Source organism: Nomascus leucogenys, chromosome 3 (genome assembly GCF_006542625.1).
Source record: "Nomascus leucogenys isolate Asia chromosome 3, Asia_NLE_v1, whole genome shotgun sequence".
NCBI classification, from domain to species: Eukaryota; Metazoa; Chordata; class Mammalia; order Primates; family Hylobatidae; genus Nomascus; species Nomascus leucogenys.
Genome location: NC_044383.1, coordinates 154,450,862 through 154,465,658, shown reverse-complemented (window position 1 = coordinate 154,465,658; position 14,797 = coordinate 154,450,862). Strand labels below are relative to the sequence as shown.

Genomic DNA, 14,797 nt, shown 5'->3' with positions numbered 1-14,797 from the left:
TGTGAGAGATCATGTTTATTGAGCATTCTCCTGTGCCATTATAAACCAACCAACTAATCAAGAAACCATCCGTGATTGAGGGTCACAGCCTTGTCAGGAGCCGTTTCTGGAAGATGTGAGGGTGGCAACGTTGCATTCGCCAGTGCTAGTTTCTGTCCAGATGGCAACTTTGCCTCAGTGTAATCCCAAATGACACGTCCAATTTCCCTTTCTCAACTCTTGAGTTTTTCCAGGGAGAAAATGTGGTTTTGCCCTTCTTTTAGAAAATTGATGTTTCTGTGCTTTTGCTTTGCTAGTGCATCTGAAAACATATGAACACTGCTGGCTAAAAAAAGAAAAGAAAGTCTTTTCTGATTCATTTGGCTAAAACATGGATTTTCCAAATTCAGTAAAATCTCTTTTATGAGACACTTTCGTCTACCATAGATTCCATTAGACCACGGAGCAGATCTTCTCCCGGGACACACAGTCATGCTGTCATCACAATTCCCAATGTCCCAGAATGCTAGACACTTCCTGACCTTTACGTCTGATAGATTCTTTGAGAGAACTTCTCTACCGACCCCGTCACCTGGATTGAATCACCGACCTCTCCCAAGAGGGGCCTGGCTTCCTCACTGGGGAAATGGTAGGGAGTTCCCCTAGGTAAAGCCTCTAGGGAAAGTGGCCAGGAGCTGGGTCAGGAAAGGCTCTGGTGCCCAAAGGGCTGCCCACAGAGGCTGAGGTCCCTGTAAGTGCACAGGGAGGAGAGGTGAGATCAGATTCCAGCAGAGTCAGGCTTCAATGTCAAACTGGGTGTGTTTATGCAGAGGTGCAACTCAGGAATTACTGAGGAAAAAGTACAGGGCCAATTTAACCTCCTCTGAGAGACCTCTAACCCTGCTCATCACCACTCCTCGCTAAAAGGGGCCCTCTCCAGGGAAGAACCCAGAGGGAGAGCAGGAATTCTCCTCCCCTTGGAGGAAGAGTGCTTCCTCTACCCTTAATGTATCGACTGACAAAAATTCAAACAGAAGGAAACTAGGGTGTGACAAATAAAGGAAGCCTTTTCATGCTCTATGTCCACTGGCGTCGGGCAAGCCCTGGTGGAAGTCCAAGGAAAAGAGTCTAAGACCCAAAAAGATGGTTTGAGCCAAAGTTCTAAAGTGTATCAGACGTGAATAAAGGTATGTTAATTCTAAAAGGAACTAAAATAGAAACATGATATGGTTTAGACTCAGGTATTAAAAAATGAGCCGTCTCAGAAGTGGAGACCAACTGAAAATCTTCCTATATAACTTCTTCTATAACTCTTCGATGTCTCTATGTTTGGTTGATTTTTACCAGTTTTCCCAGTCTCCAATGAACCTGATTCTATAGGCAGTTACTCTGTGTTCTTATTGATGGGATTCTAAGAAGTGAAGAACAGCATAGGAACCAATTTGCTGTGTAAAATCAGAGACAGCTCGACTCACTGTGGGTTAGAAACAAGGGGAGGCTCTCCATTGAAAATAGGCTCCCTGAAAGCAGACATCAGCTATAAACTGGTTAGGAATTTATTATGAATTTCCTTTGCATTTTGAAGCAGAAGGCTTAAAATTAGGCTCTAAGTCAGAACCCACAGTACCCATTTCCCACAGTATGACAAGTTTATATGGGCAACACATACATTTTGGAGTAATTTGATTGTCCCAGGCACTACCTGGAGTGCTTTACACATGTAGCTGTTTAGTCGTGGCCCCTCATGGCCCTCTGGGTTGGAATATGAGTTGCCAGAGGGTGAAGTCACTTTTGGATCATCACAAACACGGAGAGTCGGAAGACAACGCCAGAGGGTGACGTCACCTCCGGTTCATCACGAACACGTGGAGAGTCGGAAGACGACCCTGGGCTTGTCTTCACATTTTCTGTTTGTCACTTGCCGGTCCTTTGGAAGCCGACCCTAGATGTACACTGTCTTGCCGGGACCTTTCTCTTCTCTTCCCCTGTGACCACGCAGGTCTTCGATTCCCTGCCCCTGTCTCCTCCCTGCCCGAGGACCAAGCTTCAGAAGAACTGCACACGGGAGGAAATACCAACCGGTTAACTTCTTCAGAGACAACCTCTAGCCCGGCTCGCCACCATGCTAGCTAAAAAAGGGCCCTCTCCCAGGGAAGATCCCGGAGGAAGAGTGGGAATTCACCCTACCCTTGGGGGAGGAGTGTTTTCTCTATCCTTAATTTATGAACTGAGAAAAATCCTAACAAGCCTACTATGAAATAAAGATGCCCTTAACCCATTTATGCCTAGTGTTCCATTATTGGAACGCTAAGCTTGTGGGAGTTATTTATATCCTACTGCTCAAAACCATTGCCAAGGTCTGATTTTTCACACAAAAAAATTTGCAACCTTCAGTATAAATGGGTTAATTCCAAAGCCTAAAGCAACCTAAGACATCTCAGCCCACAGTGAACCCAGCCTCCAGCTGCAGGTGTTGGCTTCCACGCAGCGCAGGACCAAGCAGTTTCGTGCTGAGTCCATCTCTGTGGCCACTGGCCACTCGGTGTTGGGGCTGGTCCTCAGCACATCTGCACAGGGGTAAACACGCCGTTGGTGGAAGGGGCCAGAGGCGGCCTGGGCTCTGAATTCCACCCAGACCTGGGGAATAGACCTGGTAGGGGAGCGAATGCCAGGGCTGATGGTGGCCTTGGCTCTTCTGCACGGCAGCAACTGTGGTGGCCTGAGAGTAAAGAGTTACCATAAGGACATAGAAGTAGATCACCGGAGCTGCATCCACATCCAGAGATAGACTCACACATCTGTGGTGTGTTCATTTCAACAAAGATGCAGAGATAATTCCATGGAGGAAAAACTAGCCTTTCAACAAATGGTGCTAGAACGATTGGATATCTTACGCGAAAAATTAACTTTTATCTGTATCTCATATTATGTAAAAATGGGACCAAACTAGATTATAAACATAATGTAGAATATAAAAGTAGAAATTATGGTAAAAATCATAGGAAAAAAATCTGTGCGACCTTAGTTAGGCAAAGACATTTTAAATTTGACAGCAAAAGTACAATCCATAAAAGAAAAGAAACTGATAAATTGGACATACTAAAAGTGAGGCACATATGCTAGTCAGAAGACACTACTGTTAAGAGAATAAAAAATATAAGCCACAGATCTGGAGAAAACATTTGCAAACCATATATCTGAAAAAAATGGCTTGTACTTCACATCTAAAAAGACTCAAAAGTCAATAATAGGAAAAAAGAGACAATTTAAAATGGGCAAAATAGTTAAAAAGACAGATCAGCCAAGAAGATATATGGATGAAAATTAAACACATTAAATACATCCGATGTCAATAACCCTGCTCCCTACCGGTTAGACAGCTGACGTCAGAAAAGCCGGCCCCACCGCACATGCGTGAGCACAAGTGGGCAGGAACAGGAAATGCCACGAGGACGCTGAATCAAACCTGCCTACGTGAAGGGCTGAAGACGCGACATTTCCTGACAGACGTCGCCATGTCTAGCAGCATGAGCCTCTCCATGAAGGCATGAGGGGAGAAGGCCTCTTCTCTACCTTGTCCCAGGTCCTCCAGGACGGGCGTCTCCTTTGAGAAGCAGGACTGCTTTTATAAGTAAGAAAAATATCGGTTCTTCATTTTCAAAATAACGTCTCAGCTTACGTGCCCAAATGTGTCACATTGCAACAACTGCCCAGCTGTGGGGCTGGTCTTGGGGAGCAGAGGGGACTGAGGGGCCTGCGTCATTACAAGCTGCACAGGAGGGCTGAGCTTGCATTAGTAGCTTCTCCCTCCAGTGCAGGAGAACACATTAAGATTTACAGTTCATCTGAAAGTAGCTTAGAAAGAAACCATATGCTCTTATCATCTCTTGCAGAAGTTGCAGACAAGTTATTTAAAAATCTCGTTTTCTTAAACTGTCTTTATTGCAAAGAAAAGAGCCTCTGGGATCCACTTCAAGTAGTCATTGTGGAGGGTACAGCAAGCCAGCCCCGGGCTAAGCATTACCCCACTAATTTCACCACCACAGCAAGGTGGAGAGCCTTGAGTTTTTGCCTGTGTTTCACAAATGAGGAATCCGAGGAGCAGAGACCTGAAGTGACCTGTCCAGGACGCAAGAGTGAACCCAGGGACAAAGCCAACCTGCTCTGCTGGGGCCAGTGCCTTTCCACGCTCCTCTGTTTCTATATTTAAACCGAGTGAAAGGAGACATGGAAAGTACATTAGCCCATTTGGAGGTGAATTTGATACACTCTCATTTGTCATAGAGGGTAGAAAAAGATGGAAAAGAGAAACGGGCTGGTGGGGAGGAGGGAAGAGCAGAGACCAGGGCCTCAGCCCAACCTCCATCCGCTTCCCACTTTCTCTCCCTGTCCCTTTCCTGGAGGCCTTGCTTGCTCCTCACAAAGCTGTCATTCTTATGCCTTGCATGGATTTGGGTATTTTAACTTGTCTATTAAAAATATAATTCTGGCCCCATATATATGCTTAATATTATCATGTATCCCCTTCAAAATACTCTGTGGCCAAAGTTATTGCCCTTTTATGCAGGATCGGGAATGGATTCCCTAATAAATGTCTTACATTTTTCCCATCACAAAATGTAGTTAAATTAGCATCTCTTCATCCTAATTTTATTTCTCCATTTGGACAAAGCATCTTCACTTCCAACAACTGAGCTTTTCAAAGATATTTATTTCGTTGTAGAATTTAAAAAAAATTGTATATTACCATTCTGAAAATAAGTAACTAAAAACTTTCCTTTAAAATTATTGCAAAAGTTTCATAAATTCAGTTAGATATATGCTTAAGGAAAATACTGAGTTTGAAGGAATTTTTAAAAGACCACATATTCTATAATTCTATTTATATGAAAGTTTTAGAACAGGCAAACCCATGGAGACATCGAGTAGATTGGTGGTGGCCAGGGATGGGTGGAGGGAGGTGGCAGGCAATAGAATGGCTGCTGACAGGTATGGGGTTCTTTTCAGAGTAAAAATGTTCTGAAATTACCTTGTGGTTGTGGTTGCACAGCACTGAGACTATACTAACTGGCATGTACAGTTTATTAATTATATTTCAACAAAGCTATTAAAATATTCAGTTTCCAAAAATATATCAGTGCATGTAATTGCAATATGTTTAGATCTACTGGAATTTAGTGAAATTTAATAAGTAATGTCTAGTTAATACACTTCCATGGGGATTTGCGTTTTATATGTGTTTAAGTTACTCTTCTGAATTTTTTTTTTCAGTTCTTATCAATGTTTCACAAGGTTGGAATTCCAGCTGTTAAACTTACTATGGGCCGGGTGCAGTGGCTCACGCCTGTAATCCCAGCACTTTGGGAGGCCAAGGCGGTCAGATCACTTGAGGCCAGGAGTTTGAGACAAGCTTGAGCAACATGGCAAAACCCTGTCTATACTAAAAATACAAAAAAAAATTAGCTGGGTGTGGTGGCATGTGCTTGTAGTCCCAGCTACTTGGGAGGCTGAGGCAGGAGAATCACTTGAACCCAGGAGGTAGAGGCTGTAGTGAACTGAGATCACTCCACTGCCCTCCAGTCCGGGCAACAGGAATGAAACCCTGTCTGAAGAAAACAAAACAAACAAACAAAATCCAAAAAACTTACTATGTAGCCTTGGGCAAAGTGACTTTTCAAAGCCTTGTATTCTTTATTCTCAAATAATACAACCAGCACCTCCCCCATTACACACGTACACCAGTGTACACACACACACAGACACACACAACCAGCACATAATTCTTTTTTGCAAAGACTTCTTAGAAAGATAAAAAAGAGATAAGTACTAGTTTTTCGTACATATGTATGCTATGAGAACCAATCAATAAAATAAAACAACAAATAATATATATTGTAGCTTCTTAAGAATCTTCAGCTTTTAAAGTTCCAAGTCTCTCCAGGGCTCCCAGAACCCCAGTGACTCCTCCTCAACAGAGATGGGATCCCGGAAGAGCCGGGATCATGGTGGGAGGGAGGAAGATAAGGAGACCCCAGTCTGTGCCAGAAGAATTTCCGGAATTAACGTTTTTGTCAGGATTAAGTGTGGATTATCAACCACACAGGAACCAGAGGTTGTCAGAATGAATGGTAGGTTTAAGTGATTCTTTTAAGATGAAAATTGATTAGGATTGGGTAAAGCCTGTGATATGATCATGTAAGGTTTGTGGACAGAAGACAAGAGTTTTGAAGTGAGCCTTCACAAGAACATTGCTGTTTGGTAAATGAACGTTTTGCTCAGATTAGCAACATGTTGTCCTCATAGAGAGAAGTTTGCACAGATAAACAAACTGTTTGTCTTGATAAACTGACTTATAGGAATGCCTTGAAACAAATATTAGAGTTGCATGCAAAATGTCACTTCATGTTTGAGTAAAATTACCCAGAAAACCAACATATATGTCACAAGACGCTGATACCAAGAGTCTGGCTGTCGCACAGAGACAGTGAGACCAAGCCTAGGAGTGATTCTGATTGTCAGAATGAGCCCCATTGTGAGAATATCAAACCAGAAATTAGACTCTTGACAAGAAGCCACTAGAGATGAGCTAGTGGCTCATCATAGTAGAGGGAGGAACATTATAGACGCCATTGCTTAGAGGCAGCAGGTGCCTATTAACAGAAAAGAACCGTAGATAGGCAACATGCCAAGAAAATGCCCAGGAAAACAGGGAAGGAAAGCCCCCAGATTTGACGATGACACTCGAGAGCCAGTCATCTGGCACACTTGCATTGGGTATTGGTGGAAACTTCACTTCTCACAATTTTCTCCTTCTTCTGAAATAAGTTGTCTTCATCTGCGTAATTTGAGTTCTCCAGAACATCATCTGCTCTGATACATTCCTGACCATCTTTGCTGTAAAGTTTTCTGACGGGACAGGGGCCCAGGTGTTGTACCTGGGTGACATAACTCTCAGGTTAATTGTGGACTAGTGGCCAAAAGCAAAGTATGGTGTTCCTTCCGTGTCACTCTAGGGCATGTTTTTTCTTTTCATCTTTTCTTAAAAGACAACATTTCCAGGTCTTAGGTCCAGTGGAAGCTGCTTCGGAGCTATGGAGAAAAGGCAGCCTGCGCCGACTGACCATGAGCCTGAGTACACTGCATGAACCTTTGGAAGTACCTTTCCTGTGTCTGCCTGAAGTAAGATAAAGTTGAAAATTTGGGGGTAAATACTTTGCATAATAACGAACCTGTGATAGTTTGTAGGGCTGCCAGGGAGTGTGGACTCATGAGACGAGTGTGACGTCTTCACCAGGGAAGCCACGCCAGATGCTTTGGATGGCTTTAGCTCTGTGGTGCCACTGGATGCCTCAAGATTCTGAGCAGGCAGAAGGCTTCTTTCAGAGCTCTTCAGTGACAACTCCAGCAAAACTAGAACAATGAATTCATTCTTTACATTGGGAGCCAGCATAATTATGCTTATTTATATGTTTGCTTTCTCTACTATACAGTCCATAAATCTCCAATCAGTAAAACTCCAACTAAATTCTGAGAAAAATTAAACAATGACCAGGACATAGTCAAAACTCATTATACAGTGTAGTCATATGAAATTCAAAAAGGGGCCCAGGTTCTGTGTGCACAGGCTCCTGTGCATTTTCCATTTTTCAATTTTCTCAGTGTCATGCTGTTGACCCGTAGACGTGCTCCAGGGTTGTGTTCAGCAAGTGTGGCAGGGTCCTCACTGGTATTGATTGAGTGCAGTGGCTGAGCCTTCTTTGCTGTCTGGGTAAATTATGTAAAATCATGTGCAAGGTTCTATTGGAGGTCCTCTGGCACCACCAAGTGGCTGGCCTGATAGCCCCCAGCCTGCCCGGCTGAGTTCCCCACCAGATTCACACTTCTCTGATTCTGGAGCAAAACTTCTGAGTTGTGTCATCATTTGTAATCAGTTAGATTCATTTGTCACAGTCATCCTTCTAGTTTGAGATTTCCTCAAATTTAGTTGAGTTTTTATTTACTTTGCATACAATAAATTTGACTTTTTTGGCTTTTCTATGTCTTTCCACAACTCAGAAATGCAATAAAACATCTTCCACCCACTACCACACAGAACAGTTCCATCACTCATCAACCCATCCCCAAATGCTTAGAAGCCCTGCCCCCTTTTCTGTTCCTACATTTTTGCCTCCTCCAGGATGTTATATGAGTCGAACGTATAATATGCAGCCTTTGGGGGCTGCCTTTTTCACTTACCAAAATGCAGTTAAGATTCGTCTACATCATGTGAGTCCATTGCTCACTCCTTTCACTGTTGAGTAGTCTTACATCGTGTGAACACACCACAGTCTGTTTCTCCACTCGTGTTGAAGGACAACTTGGTTGTTTCCAGTTTGAGGTGTTACGAATAAAACTGTTATAGACATCTGCAAATTGTTTTTTGTGTGAACACAGTTTTCCACTCACTTAGATAAACATCTAGGACAGGACTTCGTGGGCCATGAGATGATTGTATGTTTATCTTTATAAGAAATGGGCAATCTGCGATCCAGGGTATGTGAACGTCCAAGTAGAATACTACTTTTGCATTCCCACCAGCAATGGGAATTCTTGTGGCTTCACATGCCTATCAACAGTTGGTGTTGTCAATTTTATTTTAAGCTTTAATTTTAGCAGTACTTGAGGATGATAGGGAGAGAGAGAAAAAATTCTGGATATAAGTACTTTATCAAATATGAAATTTGCAAGTAATAGCTCCAAGTCTGTGGCTTGCTGTTTTACCACATTTACAGTGTCTTTTGCAAAGCAAACACTTTAAGTTTTGTTAAAGTCAAATTTTAAAAATTCTTCTTTCATTGAGCATGCTTTTGGTATTGTATCTTAAAACTTACCACCAAAACCAAAGCCATGCAGCTTTTCTCTTATGTTTTTTTCTAGAAGTTGTATGGTTTTGCATTTTACATTCAAATCTATAATCCACTATGAATTAATGTTTGTATATGGAAAAGGTATATATTGGTCATATTTGGGACATTTGCATATCAAATGTTCCAACACAATTCACTGAAAGGATTCTCTTTCTTTCCTAACATGACTTGTACCTATGCCAAAAGTCACTTGTCAATATATGTCTGAGTCAATTTCTCTATTCTTACTTTTGTTCCATTGATTGCCTATCCCAACGCCAATGCCACATTTTATTGTTTACTGTTGCGTTATAGTGTCTTAAAATCAAGTCATGTGAGTACTTTACCTTTGTTGTTTTGTTCGTTTTCCAGAATTTTGTTTTGTTTTTCTTGCAGAAGTTTTGTGATTATTATCATTTCTTTGCCTTTCTATGTGAATTTTGATTCAGCTTGTTGTTATTTACAAAGTAGACTTGCTGGAATTTTATTGAGATTGCATTGCTCAAATCAGGGAAAATGGGAGAATGGACATTTTTGAAATATTGAGTCTCAAATCCATGAAACTGCATATTTCTTCATTTACTTAGATATTTTTTCTTTCTTTTCATCAGTGTTTTGTAGTTTTCAGCATGCGGAAGCTGCACTTACTTTGTTATATTTATACCTAATGCTTCATTTATTTTAGTACAATTTAGTGCCTTTTAAATAGTATCGTGTATATTTGAGGTTTACAACATGATGCTATGAAATATAGATAGTAAAATGGTTACAATGGTGAAACAGATTAACATATCTAATATCTCACATTCTCACATACTTTTTTGTGACAAAGGCAGCTAAAATCTACTTATTTAACAAAAATCCTTAACATGGTGCAATTTTATGAAGTTTGGCCCTCATGTTGTGCATCCCGTCTCCGGAACTGTTGTCCCACGTACCTTCTATGATATTTTGATTCCTTTGACCTACATCCCCCCATGTCCTCTTGCAGCTGCCACCCATGGAAACACTGTTACACACTCTGTCTCTGTGTGTTTGAGGGTTTTTAAAAAAATATCTCACATGTAAGTGAGATCATTCAATTGTTTTCTTTCTGTGTCTGGGTTATTTGACATAGAATCATGTCCTCCAGGCCCAGCCATGTTGTGCAAATGACATTTTTTTTTAATTCAAATTCCAAATGTTCATTATTACAGGTAGAAACATTTTTAATTTTCATGTAAGTTGCTTCTTTTTGGGCATAGAGATGTTTGTAATATTAATGATTTTAGGTGTTTCCTGATTTCTATTAAGCACTTAGTACTCTACATTTCCCTCAAAGCACTGCTTAGCTGCATCCTGATAATTTTGATATATTGTATTTTAATTTTTATTTGATTCAAAATATTTTTAGTTTAGTGTAAGACTTCAGTTTTGACCCATCATTCATTTAGAAGTGTGTTGTTTATTTGCCATATATTCAGGGATTTTCCAGATATATTTTTGTTTATTTTCAGTTAATTTCATTATGGTCTCAGAACATACTTTGCTTGTTTTCTACTCTTTTATCATGTTTAAGATTTAGTCTATGGCACAGACTATCAGCTATCTTGGTAAATATTTCAATTTAAAGATATACCTTGCTGCTGTTTGGAGGAATTTTCTATAAATGCCAATAATAATTAGTTAATAGCATCTATGGAATAAAAATAGGACATAAGATTAGTGATCTTCCATTTGGCAAAGTTTTCCTAAAGAGGACACAAGAAATTTTACATTATAAATTTAAAAAAATGAAAATTATAATCTTTTATTCTTCAAAATACATAATTAAAATCATTTAATAGACTGAAAGGAAGTATTTGCAAAATAAATATCTGACAAAGAGCTTTTGTTCTGAATATATAAATAATTTACAATGCAATGATAAGAAAACAAAGAACTCAGTACATTTGTGGACTGAGTTGGACAAAAATTCTAATGGATATTTTAACAACAACAACAAGAACAAGAAAAGATGCACAAATGGCAAATAAGCAACGGAAAAGATGCTCAACAGTACTAGTCTTTAGGGAAAAGGAGGTTAAAACCACAAGAGCAATACCATTGCACACCTGTGAGAATATCTAATATTTAAAAGTATGACCATAGCAAACGCTGGTGAGGATGGAGAGCAATTTCAACTCTTATACACTTCAGCTGAGAATGTAAACTGTTTTGGAAAACAGTGTGGTCAATTTATAAAACATTAAACATTCACCTACCATATGACTCAGATATTCTACTCCTAGAATTAATACATTTGAGACCCAAATTTTTGGATACAAATACTCATATCACTTTTTATTTTTAATAACCAAAACCTGAAAATAATATAAATGTCTATTAGCAGGTAAATGGGTAGGTAAATTGTGCTGTGCTCATGCAATGGGCAACGACTCAGCCATAAAAAGGAACAAGCTACTGGGGGACGCAGTGAGTGGATGATGCGCCCAAAATTATTAGGTGAAATTAAAGCAGCCAGGTTAAAAGTAAGAAAGAGCATGCACTGTAAGACTCCATTTACATGAAATTCTGGAAAATGAAAACTATTTTACAGTGGCAGAAATCAAACTGACAGTTGCCTCAGGACAGGAACGGAGGGAGGAATGGACACCAAGGAACATGAGGAAGCCTTTTGGTTACAGAAACACATGTTTTCTTGGGAAATCAATATGTCACTGTATCAGTATTCATCAATACATGCAACTTATTTTACAGCAATCGTACCTCATTAAACATAAGATGAAATAAAGACATTTCAAGTCAGAGAAGAATTGATCAATTTCCTGCCACAGAATGACATTAGAAATAAACAGTAAAAGAAGTTTCTTGAGCTGAAAGAAAAGTCCAGAAGATCCTACAGGTAAAGCAGAGATCATCAGGAAGGAATGAAGCACTCCAGAAACTGTAAAAATAACAAAAACTGTTTAAAACAACAACTATAAAAATGTAGTGCAAGTTTTATAAGGTGTGAATAAGTAAAATTTTATATTATATTAGTGCAAAATGGAGTTAACTATTGGAAGCTTCTTGTGTTTTCAGAGAAATATTAAAATTACTACTTTAAACATTAGCTACTCAAAGATGCTTAGGGTAGTTGCTAAGAGAATAATAAAATAATGTATTAAAATATAATGAAAAAGAAAAATCAGCGTGTGAAAATACTTGACTTATCTGAAAGAAATTAAGAAAAATGGAACAAAGAAACAAATACAGACAAGACAAATAGAATAGTAGGATGGTAGACTTACTTAAACACACTTATTTTAGTAATTAAATGTATAAAACTGAACAATCTAATTAGAAGACAAAGATGGTCTGTATGAAAAACCAAGAACCCAACAATATGAAATTTGCAGGAGGCACATTTTAGATAAAATCATACAGACAGGCTGAAGATAAATGTCCATAGAGTGGGAGTCATGGACACTTTGTGTTTAAGAGGCAGCTGAGGTAGCTACAGCACTATGAGATGGTTGATTTTAATTAAGGCAAAAATATTCCTAAAGATAAAAGCTACATTTCATAAAAACAGGAAGATACAAAACTCATAATTGTGTGTATGTGGCTAATAACATTGCTACACATGTATAGAAAATTAAAAAGACCTAACTAGGCAGAAGAAGAGAAATATCCAAAAGCATAGTTGAGGATTTTAACACCTGTTTCAGAAGCTGAGAGAATAAACAAACCAAAAAAAAAAAAAGTATAAAAATAGCCTTTGAGGGACACAACCAAATGTTCCTAATTGGTGTATACAGAACACTGCACCCAACAATTGCAGTGTAAACTCTTTATCAAGGGAACAAGGAACATTTATCAAAACAGACTGGACCATAAAACACATCTCAACAAATTAAAAATAAAAAGATAAGTCAAATCACACAAACTATGTTTTCCTGTGCAACACGATCACACTGTAACACAACAGAAAGATGACCGAAATAATCGCACAAAACACTTCCACGTCGTTACACATAGAAGAAGCACGATGGATATTGAAAATGTTTTGAATTGAAAAATAATAAGTGTCGTATCAAAACATGAGGGACGCAGCTAGAGCAGTGCTTAGAGGAAACTGTATGGCTTTAGTTGCATATATTTAACAGGAAGAAAGTTTTGGAATAAAGGCTCAGAGCTTCTGCCCCCAGAAACTAGGAAAAGAATTGCAAATTAAACCGAAAGATATAAGGAAGGAAATGATAAACTAAGTTGGAAAACTAAGAATTTTCTGGTTTGAGCAGGTAATCGTTTGATTTTTCATTGCTCCAATTAAAAAGCAACCAAAATTCTTTTTTAATAGTTCGAAGTAAAAAGCAGCCCAAACTCTTTTTAACTCACACACTTACATGTTCCAGGCATCGTGTCGAGCTTGCAAGAAATATCAAGCACAGTCTATCTGAGGAGTCAAAACGAACCCATTAAAGCTTCAATAACAGCACAAGAGAGTAAGGGATATGAGAGTTTCCACAAGGTGACTTTAAAGAAAACCGTAAATCCCGTTGTGAACCATCCGACATTGCAGACGGGGTGTGTGAGCACAGCCGGGCTGGTGAGGGGCGGCTCCCGCCTTGCTTTGCCGGGGCTGCTCTTGGGACACTGAGAGGGTCTGGCTGTGCTGCCATCTGTCCTGTTGGGAACAGGTCTGATACGTCCACCCACAAACTCTTGGCTTCTTCTCTATTTTTAAAAGCTAAAGCAATTTCTTTGATCTTCCTATCGCCACACCCCTGCTTCAGGATGGGGAAGGTAAAAGTTGCTCTCCCCACTGTAAAGACGAAGAAAGTAGGTTGTGGAAAGGTGATAACCCTGCACACAGCACAGTCAGAGTCAAGACTCAGGACAATCTCCAACCCAGCTCCTGTCCCCTTACAGCAATGGCACTTGGAGCTCAGAAAGAGGTGAGGAAGCTGCAGCCTGGAGACCATTCAGAGGCAGCCGTGGAAAATCCCGGCTTGAGCTAGACTGGGCAGTGGGGGAGCACACGCAGCTGCACACAGGACAGAAGGCGCAGGCCAGGCCAGCAGGGGAGCACACGCAGCTGCACGCGGGACAGAAGGCGCAGGCCGGGCCAGCAGGGGAGCACACGCAGCTGCACGCGGGACAGAAGGCCCACGCATCTCAAGATGCACACAGGCATTCTGTGTCTTCCTTTTTAAAGTCACTAACTAGGTAAATCTGTCACGTTTAGTCATCACCAGCTGCATCGGTGTTGCAGAGTTTGGCCCACATATGTGTTCTATCACCCGGGAGACTTGGATACAGATGCTGGCTCAGTCGTGGCAACTTCATGCTGCAGGATTGAAATCACAGGGGTTCTTCACAGAAGGGTGCAGGGGTGTGGGTGTGAGCAAGGCCAAGAGACCGGAGCCACGGCCTCCAGGGCTGCACAGCCTGTGAAACTCACTCTGGCCATTTTTGCTTAGGCCAGCAATAACCTCCCCCAGCAGAGAGACATCAATTTTGTTTTAATATGCCATAAATCTTTTGTTATTCCTGACTGGTGACTAGACATGGATTCTTGCCATATTATATGCCATATTGCAAATAACAATAAATAACCAGTGTCTATCACTGTGGTGAAATGCAAATCCTAGATTTAAAACTGTTTTTCAACATAAAGTCATGGGAATGGAAGTTCAAGCGCCAAAACAAAGTTATATAACAGGAATAATAAATTAAAGATGTCAAGCAGCAGATGCAGAGAGAGAAAGCACACACACTCACTTACGCCTGCTGGAGCCACAAAAGCTAAGGCCGCTGCCACGGTTTATTTAAAATGTATAAGCACCCATAACTCCCAAACCTGGCAAATCACTGCTTAGGCATTTTGACAAGCATTTAGATAAGCAGAAAGAATTAGCTGTAGTTCATTTTTTTTATAACTGGCTCAACAAACAAAAGAAAAATAC

The 14,797-nt window shown here is 40.3% G+C and overlaps 1 long non-coding RNA gene across 1 annotated transcript in view; it reads left to right on the top strand.

Moving 5' to 3' along the window:
* Positions 1-506: 506 nt before the first annotated feature.
* Positions 507-14,797, top strand: part of LOC115832520 — a 37,867-nt gene continuing 23,576 nt past the window's right edge. Inside the window, exons 1-3 of the long non-coding RNA XR_004028038.1 lie at positions 507-628; positions 7,039-7,158; positions 11,604-11,748. This is a non-coding gene — a long non-coding RNA (uncharacterized LOC115832520). The remainder of the gene's footprint in view (positions 629-7,038; positions 7,159-11,603; positions 11,749-14,797) is intronic.